The sequence below is a fragment of the Hyperolius riggenbachi genome, chromosome 4 (genome assembly GCF_040937935.1).
Source record: "Hyperolius riggenbachi isolate aHypRig1 chromosome 4, aHypRig1.pri, whole genome shotgun sequence".
Classification (NCBI taxonomy): domain Eukaryota; kingdom Metazoa; phylum Chordata; class Amphibia; order Anura; family Hyperoliidae; genus Hyperolius; species Hyperolius riggenbachi.
Window position 1 is genome coordinate 286115969 of NC_090649.1, and position 13010 is coordinate 286128978.

General features: G+C 44.3%; 1 protein-coding gene across 1 annotated transcript in view; it reads right to left on the minus strand.

Annotated features, from left to right (window-relative positions):
• The window catches only part of MAN1A1 (mannosidase alpha class 1A member 1), a 312142-nt gene that overhangs the window by 167361 nt on the left and 131771 nt on the right, over positions 1-13010 (minus strand). The gene's annotated exons all lie outside the window — the stretch shown is intronic.

Genomic DNA, 13010 nt, shown 5'->3' on the forward strand with positions numbered 1-13010 from the left:
AAAATATATTCAACAGTGAAGCTTGAAAAGCTCGAAAAATTAAAAAGAAACGACTGAAGTGCTCTCGAGCTGCATACCAATAAAAATAGATTACACCAGGTTTCAGTTGTATAAAACTGTAAGGGTTCTTACTAAACAAGCAGATGTTGGAGCAGGCTATGCACAGAACAGGTTCAGCTGGGTTACTTCAGTTATAATATGGACATTCTACTAAACCATAAACCGCTTTAACCATTTATGTGGTTAGAGGCAGTATATCTACGCCCCCCAGGACTTCAGTTCCTGCCCAGGGACGTAGTTATTAGTCAATGGCTGTGGATGGCAGCCACTCGCTCCCACGCACTTACATGGGTACTCGCCACCCCTGTCAGTGGGGAGCTAGATTAATGAATGGGAATTACGTTTCCATTCATTTATCTAAGTCCTGGTGTCAATGATCACCGGCATCAACAAGATGATTAACGGGGAATGCAGCTGCCATTCATGGATCCCCTTTAACAGGCAGCGACGAGTACCCGCGCGAGAGCACGCGGCAGCCATCCACTCCAATAGACGAGGATCTACATCCCTGGGACTTCAGATGAAGTTTCCCAGGGTGTAGATATACTGGTTAATCTATTGGTGCTTCCACCTCAGTTTGATCAAGATTTAACATCTGGTCAAATTGCTACATTGCTTGTAATTTAAATACATTTTCAGTGAAAAGCAAACAAAATTGATATGTTGGTGCATAGATTTTTTGGCAGATTAGATTAGTGATTGAATATGCTGGTGCTTGATGGGGAAAATCTATAAGGCCCTGTTCACAGTGGTCAGTTGCTATACAGAAAAATTTTGCATGTCAACTCACTGCCCATACAGTTTTATTGGCCTGTCCACAGTAACAGATCACATTATTCTAACTTGCTACATGCAGGCTTTGTATTAAAGTCTATGGCCTGTCTCCATTGCAGTTCCCACTCATAACGCGTGAGTTATGCAACTGACCACTGTGAACCTAGCCTGTGTGTTTTGGCACCTTAAAGAGGCACTTAAGCCAACTAAAAAAATGAGTTTTACTCACCTGGGGCTTCCCTCAGCCCCTTGCAGCTGTCCGGTGCCCTCGCAGCCTCGCTCCGATCCTCCTGGACCTGACGGCGACCACTTCCGGTTTGGCCGGCAGGACCTGACAGGCTGGGAACGCGAGTGATTCTTTGCGTTCCCAGCCACAATAGCGCCCTTTATGTTGCTATAGCAGCCCTCTATGCTGCTATAGCAACATAGAGGGAGCTATTGTGGCTGGGAACGCGAAGAATCACTCGCGTTCCCAGCCTGTCGGGTCCTGACGGCGAAACCGGAAGTGGTCGCCGGCAGGTCCAGAAGGATCGGAGCGAGGCTGCGAGGGCACCGGACAGCTGCAGGGGGCTGAGGGAAGCCCCAGGTGAGTACAACTAATTTTATTTAGTTGGCTTAAGGTTCACTTTAACCGTGCATAAATTTTCTTGCAAGCTTTTGAAAGTTTGAAAACCTTCAAGAAAACTATTTGTTTACCTGAATCAACATTTATTGGTTTGATGTTGGCAGATCTGCTCAGTGACAAACACCATACCATACTTTACTCGCTTCTGCATACATGATCATTAAAGTGCTTTGTATGCATCACAGACTGCGATAGAAACAATGAAACAATGGTTCAGTTTAGAGGACAGCATTATTTGTTTAACAAAGCAAACTAGCCGTTGGTGTATTTTAATAAAATTCTTCCCTTTATTTATAGGCACAGTCTTGGTCATAGGTGGTTACAGGTGCAGATCTGACTGGATCTGCAGGAAGGTTTTAGTTTATAGGAGTTTATAAAATAACTTGAAGTCACGTCAAACCACCACATTTAGTTTGCATTAAAAAAAAGGCAGTTCAAAGGGAGTGCACTCATGATTTTTAATATAGATTTCTTCACAACTTGAAGCACATTTATTATACATATGACTTTTTTTTTTATTTTATTTTTTTAAGTCAGATATACATATCTGATTGTGACTGTTTATATGATGTGTACACAGGAATCTTTTATATATACTGAACAACATCTATGCTGTAAGAATAAAGCCCGATGTGTAACTGTGTCACTAATAGAGATGGTCAATGAGATGGAAATAATTCTGTGTTTATGCAAATGTATGCACTCCTTTTGCTCATGAAATCAAATAATTTGATATGTTAAAATTTGGTTTGGTGACTACAGGGTACCTGAGACGGATGAAAAGAAAAGTTTTATACATACCTGGGGCTTCCTCCAGCCCCCTTCAGGCTAATCCAGTCGCTGTCCTCCTCTGCCACCTGGATCTTCTCACCTTCCATGGCTAGAAGCCTGTCACCCACAAATAAGGCTTTAGGATACTATCACATGACTGACACAGTCCTGTTGGGGGGGGGGGGGGGGGGGGGGGGGGGAGATATTAAAGTCAAGAATTTATGACATCTCAGTCAGTATGTTCTTTACCATATCCCTGACAAAGATTTAAAGACTTCCCATACCTTCTTGAAAATTTGGAGTGACCAGCTTTCTACATCTAAAGGCTCATACACACATCAGACTATAGTCTTTGGAAAATGAAAGATCACAGACCAATCTTACCACCCTTCATGTAGTATGAGAGCCATACTCTACACAGTCTTTTCTATGGAGCTGAACTCCACATCAGAAAAAAATCTTTGCAAGATGCTGCACACACAGATGCTGTACAGACACAAAAGATCAGTATCTGCAAAAGATCTGTTCCTGCCAAAAATCCATTCCTGCAAATTGCAATGATAGTCTATGAGATCTGCAGATCATCATACACGCATGATTTAACTGACATTCATCTGCAGATCAAGCAATCATTTGCAGATCTGAAAATCCATCCTGGTGGATCTGATCTGCAGATGAATGTCAGTTAAATCATGTGTGTATGATGATCTGCAGATCTCATAGACTATCATTGCAATTTGCAGGAATGGATTTTTGGCAGGAACAGATCTTTTGCAGATACTGATCTTTTGTGTCGGTACAGCATCTTTGTGTGCAGCATCTTGCAAAGATTTTTTTCTGATGTGGAGTTCAGCTCCATAGAAAAGACTGTGTAGAGTATGGCTCTCATACTACACGAAGGGTGGTAAGATTGGTCTGTGATCTTTCATTTTCAAAAGACTATGGTCTGATGTGTGTATGGGGCCTTAGAATGGTTTCTATCACTTTCCCACTGCAGCCCTTGATCCTCAGTAGCTCACTTTCAGGATCCACACAGCCAATTGGAATTACGGTAAGCAGTTTCTTTTGGCATATCATTCAAACTGTTAACCCGACACCTAAAGTATTTTTGCAATGAGGAGAATCAACCTGGTTTTCTCTTACTATATCTTCCTGACCACTAAGTAGAAGCTAAAGATGTAGAAGCACATAAGCTATATTGAAGACCCATGAGAGAGGAGCAAAACTGTGCAAAGAAGACAACCATTCCAATTGTACTTTCTAAGTAGCAAATAGTTCTTTACAAAGTGACCCCCACCTTTAGACCAACTGCTCAAGGACTAACTGGCTGAATTATACTTTATGTCTACTTAAAAATTCTACTTTTACATTTCAAGTAACACACAGATGAACCACTAAGATGGAAGTCAATTTTCTTTTAACCCAATGGAGAATCTGTGAGATTATGCCCAACTGTTCTGGGACTTGAGCCCATCCCCTGCACTGGTATATGCAACTGCCATAGAGTTCTCTGAATATACTAAAATCTCTCATTTACCACTCACTTATAAATATGGAGATACATGTATAGTTAAGTGAGAATATTTTTGAAAAATAGGCCACTAAGGCCTCTTTCACAGTAGGACGTTGCGGTTTGATGTGATGTTAAATTTGCAACGCAAATTACGTCGCATTGCCCCCAAAAAGTCGCAACGCAACTTAATGCCCCGTTACGGTCGCATACAGTAGAGCATACAGGCAATGAAAAGCATGCTCCCAAGTTATTACTGAGCATGTGCAAACAGTCCAACGCAGCTAATGTGTATAACACACTGCATGCAGTACTTTCACTTAACGTGCAGCGTTAGTCACCAACGCAACGTGTGCACTGTGAATGGGGCATTGATTTTTCATTGCAGTGAGTTATTCTGCGTTTAAAGTTGTTTTAACGTGCGACTTAAACGTCGCACTGTGAAAGAGACCTAAAACTCTAAAATTTTACATTAAGGATTTTTTTTATTTTTTTTCTTTAAGTCAGACACTTTTTTCTCTTCCCAATTACTAGCACAGGTGTGAGATATACCTTTTGCAGCTCAGAGTGCGTGGCATGCATTAGTCAACAATTGTGGCATATACAGTATATTATAAAAATGAGCCTATTTTATAGCTCAAAAGCTTTTGCTTTCCAGGGAAGACAACAGATCTGCATATCATTTGTATTGTACTACAAAAAGTAATCAAATTTGCTGTAGTAATACTGAAAGTCTTTCTTCCTCAGCTCAGAGATAAATTGGAGGTATAAGCCAAATATGAAGTTAATTGAAAATTATTGAAGATTAGCAGAAAAGAACAAAGCTTTGTCACACGTCTGTAGCCTTAAAATGGATATATATTTCTTTAAAAAGATAATGACTGCACAATTACATTTATCAGTTGAATCTTATGATGAAGCAAGCAGAAGCAGAAATACAATTACCTGCCAGAAGACAGTTAGTTTTTGGTGCAACCTAATGACCATGATAATGAAAATGTACTTTGAATTCCAAAGATATGAAAAATTAAACCATGCACACAATATGCATTATATTGTAAGTTTTTACAGGTTTTCTTTAAAGCACTGAGGAAATTAATATAGTATTAGTATAACACAAATTGATAAACTAAAATTCTAGTATGTGGTCAAGTTTGGGCATATAGTGAATGAGATATTACTAACAGAAACTGATTAAATCAGCCAAGGCATTTGAATGCAGCTAGAAAACACCAGAGCTGTTGCAGCATAGGGGGCAATCCAATTCCCACTAAGGGGGTGTAACCCATACTAAGAGCTGGAGGCCCTTGGGTCAGAATCATACAAAGCAGTGCAAGGAATACTGGAGATGTTGCTAATAGCCACTAAACAGGTTGTCTGGTAACTGAAATTGACTGGTTGGTTGTATTGACAGCTATATCATTTTTATTCTGATTTTAATGAAGAACATTTGTACATATAATGATGCTGACCTGACTGAGGACTGGATTCTGTTAGTACCCTGGAGTGCAAGGGTGCATACGGGATGCAGCACATCTTGGCTTTTTGAACTTGACCAATTAGGGTGCTTGCTGTTGTGGTTGATTACTTTAGGCAATGCCAGTATCCTTTTGAGGAGGCTTATAATGTAAGTACCGTAAGCTTGCAAGGGGCAGGGCTCTCCCACCTTTTTGTGTCTTGGAATTTGGCATTTATTTTGCGTCCTGCAATTTGCTATACATTTTGTCTACATAGTGTCTATATTGGTATACACCATGGTCCGTATTATGTAACCTGTTTGTTTCTTATGTCGTACACTGCCACAAAATATGTTGGCGCTTTATTATCAATAATTTCATAAGCAATCAGCAATTCTTCCTTCTGGCATGTTATAAGATTATTTACATTAAGGCAGGGGTTACACTGGAGTCTGCGGAAAACCGCTGTATTTTTTTGCATACTTGGCACACTTTTGGCCGACAGCAGCGGAAACAGAAAATCACAGGCGGTGCATGGTGAGAGAAAAAAACAACCCCAACAACAATGCTGGTATTTTTTCCCCATGGGGTAAACCGCACATTACCCTCATATCCCTGTGAACCTCCATAGGGAAGCATTATGTGCATTCTGGCATTTCGGGAAAATGCATGAGACTCTTGCAAGGGGGTCCTGCCTTAATAAATATATGGCAAAACACATTTTTATACTTATTTAAAGAGAACCTGAAGTGACAGAAATACAGATGCTGCCATCTTCATTCTCTATCAATTCCAGACTATCTGATATGAACAAAATTCTAAAACTTTATTTTTGTGCCCTAATTTTGTCTCAGCATGGTTTAGAAGATGTCTGCATGGGATTGTGCTACTGTCTCCCATTCCCAAATGGCAGCTGGGAATACTTTAAATAAGTTATTAGAGTATAGAGTTGTCCCGAACGGTTCGGCCGCAAACTTATTCGTGCGAACATCGGTGGTTCGTGTTGAACCGCAAACTTTATGGAGAGTTCGACCCGCCCCTATACTAAATCATTGGGCTAAACTTTGACCCTCTACATCACAGTCAGCAGACACATGACAGCCAATCAGGCTGCACTCCCTCCTGGACCCCCACCCCCCTTATAATAAGGCAGCTGCGTCGGCCATTTTCTCATTCGGTGTTGCTGCAGTAGTGAGAGAAGGGAGAGAGTTGCTGCAGAGATTAAGGAAAGCTTAGTTAGGCTTTTGTAGCTTGCTCTCAACTGATATTTGTTGTTGAAAAGCACCACAAAAAGAGCTCTTTTCAGAGCTAATGGTCTTGAAGTTTGTTTTTTTTTTGCACCTGTGTAACCGCACATTGTTGTACCAGCAGTCACTGCAACCTGTTCACTGCACCTGTGTAACTGCACATTGTATTAGTCAAGTCAGTGCATACCTTTCCCTTCATCCCCCCTCCAACATGGACAAAACAGGCAGAGGCAGAGCCAGGCCACCTGGCAGGTCTGTTCGAGGTGGCGTGATTTTGTGCGGCCCTGGGCCAAAGTACAGTGTTCAGAAGGCACGTGCCATTAACTCCCAAGATTGCCAGGACGTAGTTGACTATTTAACACAGAACACCTCATCTTCCTCAGCTTCTGCACGGAACTGTGACATATCTTTCTCCGCAGCCACCACTGCTACTACTAGCACCACATCTGCCCCATTTATCACTTCACAGGAGTTATTTGGTGGGGGAATTAACCAATTCACAGCCATTCTTGTTACAAGATGACGGTGCTAAGCATGTTACACCACCACCTCATATGTCTGAGTTAGGCGCCAGGATGAATGTAAGGTTTGAGGATGATGAAGTACATGTTGTTGGTGCAGTTTTGGAGGTGTCTGATATAAGCGAAGCTTTGGAGGATGATTATGATGATGATGATTATACTGCCATGGATGCCACGTGGGATCCTAATAGACAAGATGACCAGGGGGACAGTTCAGAGGGGGAGTCAGAGAGGAGTAGACGGAGACTAGTTGCTGAAAGAAGCAGGGGGAGCCTATCAGAAACAGCTGGTGGCAGTGTCCGGCGGCATGTATCGCCACCTATGAACAGCCAGCCAACATGCTCTTCAAGGTCAGCTGCTGACGCCACCACCAAAGTGGCATCATTCCAGGGCTCAGCAGTGTGGAGTTGTTTTTGTGTGTCTGCCTCAGATGAGAGCAATGCCTTCTGTACTATCTGCAATCAAAGATTGAGCCGTGGAAAGACCAAGACCCGCGTAGGGACAACTGCCTTACGAAGGCACATGGAGAAAAAGCACAAACTGCAATGGGAAGACCACCTGAGGAAAAGCAGCAAACAAAGGCAAAGCCAGCCTCCACCTCTTCCTTCAGGTGCAGCATCTTCTTCAGCCGCTTTATCCCTTTCACCTTCACAGCCACCCTCCTCCACTCAGCCTCTAACCTTGAACGGTTAATGCTCCTCGGCCCACAGCAGCAGCCAGGTGTCCGTGAAGGAAATCTTTGAGCGGAAGAAGCCAATGTCTGCCAGTCACCCCCTTGCCTGGCGTCTGACAGCTGGCTTGGCGGAACTGTTATTTCAGCCGCTTCTACCATACCTGCAGGTGGACTCTGAGGCTTTCCAAAAATTTGTGGCGATTGGGACACCGCAGTGGAAGATACCAGGCCGCAATTACTTTTCTCAAAAGGAGATACCTAAACTGTACCGTGATGTAGAAAGGCTAGTGGTGTCATCTCTGGCACACAGCGTTGGGTCAAGTGTCCATCTGACCACGGATGCCTGGTCTGCCAAGCACGGTCAGGGCAGGTACATTACTTATACGGCACATTGGGTCAACCTGGTAACCGCTGGCAAGCAGGGAATATGTGGCTGTGCAGTAGACCTAGTTGTGACACCTCCACGGCTTGCAGGCAGGCCTGCTGCCACCTCCTCTCCTTCTTCTGCTACATCCTCTCCAACTACACACGTCCAGCTCCCCAGGGCTCATGCTGCATGCCAGGTACGACTGTGTCATGCCATCTTGGACATGTCTTTCTTCAAAGCCCAGAGTCACACTGGAGCAGCTCTCCTGGCTGCTCTGAACAAACGGGTGAATCAGTGGCTGACTAGGCAACTCGAGATCAGCAACGTGGTGTGTGACAACGGCAGCAATCTCATTTCGGCTTTGAGTTTGGGAAAGTTGACACATGTACCCTGCATGGCACGTGTGCTCAATCTCATAATACAAAGATTTGTGTGCAAGTACCCAGGCTTACAGGAGGTCCTCAAGCAGTCCAGGAAGGTGTGTGGGCATTTCAGGCGGTCCTACACTTGGCCGATATTCAGCGGAGAAACAACTTGCTGGTGAGGTGCTTGCTTTGCGATAGCCCGCCTCGCTGGAATTCAACGCTCCTGATGTTTGACCAGCTGCTACAACAGGAGAAAGCCTTCAGAATATCTCTGTACAACTACAGTGAAGGGACATGCTCTGGGGAGCTGGGGATGTTATGGCCGAAGTACTGGATACTCATGCGTAATGCCTGCAGGGCTCATGCGTCAGTTTGAGGAGGTGACAAACCTGGTGAGTTGCAGTGAAGGCGCCATCAGCGACTTGATCCCATATGCTTTCTTCTTCCAGCGTGCTGAGCGTAGATGGGTGGATCAAGCTGTAGAGGAGCGTGACCAGGAACAGGAGGAGGAGGAAGAGTTTTTGGAATCAACAACTGCGGCATCACAGAGGAGGGGGGGGGGAGGAGGAGCCGTCTGGGGAAGAGGAGGGGGAGGAGTCGTCTGGGGAAGAGGAGGGGGGGAAGAGGAGGGTGGAGGAGGAGTCGTCATCTGGGGAAGAGGAGTTAGATGAGGAAGGGGTTTTTTTTTTTTGAGAAGGCGAAAGAACAACCGCAGCAGGTGTCGCAGGGGGCTTGTGCTTCTCACCTTTCTGTGGTATTGTTCGTGGCTGGGGGGAGGAGGAGGAGAACTTTTCTGAGATTACTGAGGAAGAGCAAGACGAGATGGCTAGTATGGCAGCATCCGACTGTGCAGATGGCATGTTTCATGCTGTTCAGCCTGTTGAGGGACCCCCGTATAAAAAAAAACTCAAGGGGAATGAGCTGTACTGGGTGGCCACGCTAATAGACCCTCGGTATAGGCACAAAGTGGCGGAGAGGTTTCCAAATCACCAGAAGGCAGAAAGGATGCAGCACTTGCAGAACAAGCTGGCAAGTATGCTTTACAGTACAACGTAATATAGGTGTCACCGCCAGTAATCTTCCTCCTTCTCACCCCATGTCCACGCAGGCAAGGACATGACGCTCTAGCGATCTCATGGTGATGTCGGACATGCGGACATTCTTTAGTCAAATGCCTCGCCTTAGCCATTCCGGATCCACCCTCCATCAACGCCTCGACTGGCAGGTAGCCGACTACCTGGTCTTAAGTGCGGATGTAGACACTCCTAGACTACTGGGTGCACAGGCTTGACCTGTGGCCAGAACCAGAGCTTGACCTGTGGCCAGAGCTGTCACAATTTGCCATCCAACTTCTGTCTTGCCCTGCCTCAAGCGTCCTGTCAGAAAGGATCTTCAGCGCAGCAGGCGCTATAATAATTTTTCTGATGCGTGTACATGCCTGCCTAATTTTTCTGGCTGCACTGCGGCTGCAACAACAAAACAAAAAGGCATGTACATGTGCCAATTCCCCTTCGTGATCATTACCTTGCCACAATAAAGGGGCTTGCGTATCACAATGAAGCAATGACCAGCTATATAAGTGTGTTGGGGGGCACACCTGACCAAAGAAGATAAGGTCATTGCTTCATTGTGGACAGACCAAATTCGATCAGCTGGACATTTAGTCACTGTTGTTCTGTCATTCAGCTACCTCAGCCAGACCATATGGGCTTGAAAACCGCCATCGCCTACACTCTCGCCATGGTGCAAACCAGTCCAGCACGGACGTCACTACACAACCAGCTGTTTGCGGTGTGTTACACAGTGAGTTTAGTCTGTCAGTGTGAAGCAGTACACTAATTACACTACCTGATTGTATACACATGCAAGATGTTTTAAAGCACTTTAGGCCTCCAATTTAGCAATAAAATGATTTCTGCCCTTAAAACCTGCTGTGCGTAAAATCCGGATTTTTCCCCAGGACTTTTGGTGTGTATCCCACTCCGCCATACCCCCCTACAGGTGTTAGACCCCTTGAAACATATTTTCCATCACTTTAGTGGCCACAATTAGTGTTTGTAGTTTTGAAGGTTTGCCTGCCCATTGAAGTCTATGGCATGTTCGTGAACTTTTTTCGCGTGTTCGAGTACCAAAATCGGAGGTTCGCGACAACTCTTATTTTATATCCTGCTCACATGGAAAGCAATACTGTTCTATGTTGCGGTCCAAAATAAACTTATAAATGTACCTATACTGACTCCATGTCATAAGGGGCCCCTTCATCTCTCAGCTCATAAACATGTGTGACATCATGTGTGGCTTGCTGCCAGGCCCTGGACCCTTTCAGCCAAACATAGGCACCAATAAAGCATTGCAAATTGTGTGTACAAATGTATGCAGTTTGAACAGACAACTTTAATTCCACCGTTCCAGAATTTGTTTGGTCCATTTTAAACCTACTGTACTTAAATATTCATACATTTGCATAATTCTGCACCACCTCTGTATTTGCATCTCCATGACCTCCCCTAGATGGCACCATCTTGTTTTTGGGACACTGGCACTCTGGATACAGAGGGCCACAGTAGAAATGTAATTTGCTAGGCATGTACTCTTATCTTTCTTTGTATGAGGGCTGAACGATCTATCGTTTGCAGACCGAAATCATGATTTAGGACAAGACAATCACGTGATCGTCAAAGCTGCAATTTAAGGAAGATGATACCGGTGCTGGAGAACGGGTCAGTACAGCGAGTCCTTCTCCTGGACCCTGCTGTGCAGTAACAGCTCGCCGCTCCATGCACAATAGCTTTGGCTCCGCAGCTCTCAACACTCCCGGTGGCTCACTCTCCTTCTGCCTACATCCTCAGCTGGGCAGGCCAGCCACAAGGATCAGTTTTTGAGCAACTTAGAGTTTAGCTCTCATGCTGGGTACACACGTTGAGATTTCCCGCTCGATTCGCGGGATCGAACGGATTGATTCGATTATTTCAAACATGCTCGATTGGATTTCGATTTTTTTATGTTAAGTATGCAAAATCGACAGCAGGAACGATCTAAATCCGATCGAGCATGTTTGAAATAATCTAATATAACCGCGAATCGAGCGGGAAAGCTCAACGTGTGTATCCAGCATCGGAGTCCGCAGGGCTGTAATTCTTCGGTCAGTTATAAATCCTGGAAAGTACTGAAAACCACAATTTTGGCTTAGTATTGATCACAGCTCCGCCTCCTCCAGACAGACAGTAAGTATGGATGAGGCACAGCATAATGTGGTGATCTGCAAAGCTGTTGTGTGCTGGCCTGCTGCTGGGCACTGTGTAAAGGAGCTGTGATTAATTCTAAGCCAAAATTGTGGTTTCAGGCTTGATAACTGGCCGAAGCTTGACTGACAGGCCTGCAGACTCTCAGAAAGCTAAGGAAGGACTCCAAGTTGCTCACAAACTGATCCTTGTGGCCAACCCGCCCACCTGCTGATGTAGGCAGAAGTAGAGTGAGCCGCTGCTACAGTGCACAGAGCGGCTAGCTGTTACTGATAATTTACATAGCGCTTTTCTCCTGACGGACTCAAAGCGCTCAAGAGCTGCAGCCACTGGGACGTGCTCAAGAGGCCACCCTGCAGTGTTAGGGAGTCTTGCCTTGAACTCCTAACTGAATAGGTACTGACCCTAGCCAGGATTCGAACCCTGGTCTCCCATGTCAAAGGCAGAGCCCTTAACCAGTACACTATCCAGCCACAATGGGCTTCAGGAGAAGGACTGGACCAACCCGTTCTCTGCCCCTAGGTCCAGAGGTGGTAAGAGTAACGGTCTCAGCGTCAACTGAGAGCCAAGATCATCCTTTGTGTTTCTTCCTTTTGAGCCATGGGACCGACTCTGTATTCCTGAAATCGTGAATGGAATGGAAATTAAAATTTGACAGAAAAAAAAAAAAAATCAATTCAGTTTTTTCCTAAAAAAGTTCAGCCCTACTCTATGATTTACTTTTTTTTTTTTTTTTTTTTTTTTACATAAAAACAGCGTTTATTTGCCAACAAAGTAAGATAAGTAGGATGAGCCCAGGTACCCAAAGAGTAACATTTTGGATACACCGATTCCTCTAAATTTAGTAAGCACGATAATTTTAGTCTGCACAATGGCCTCAATTCACTAAGCTTTATCACTTTAGCGAATGTTTGATAATTTACCTCATGGGTAAAATCTCATTTTAAAATTCACTAAGGGGTTATAGATTTAGTGCACGTTTTATCAATAAAACATTTGCTAATTATAGAACACCTTAGAGAATTCAAAATTAGATTTTGCCCATGAGGTAAATTATCAAACGTTCGATTATGTGTTTGATAAAGCTTTGTGCCAATGTCTGAAGTTTTCAAGGTGTGTCTGTTGTCAGACCTACCTTCGTAGCCACCGATACAGAACAAATAAGCAAATCAAGTGATTTGACTCCAATGACTTTATGCTTATTCCAGGCCAGTGATAACTGACTGAAGCCGAAAGCTTAGCTTGGAAATTAGCATTTTAACTATAAGGGCTCGTTTCCACTATCGTGAATCTGCATGCGTCCAACGCATGCAGATTCGCACATGTAATGCAAGTGGATGGGCCTGTTTCCACTGTAGCGTTGTTGAGGTGCGTTTTTTTCAGCGGTAAAAAAACGCA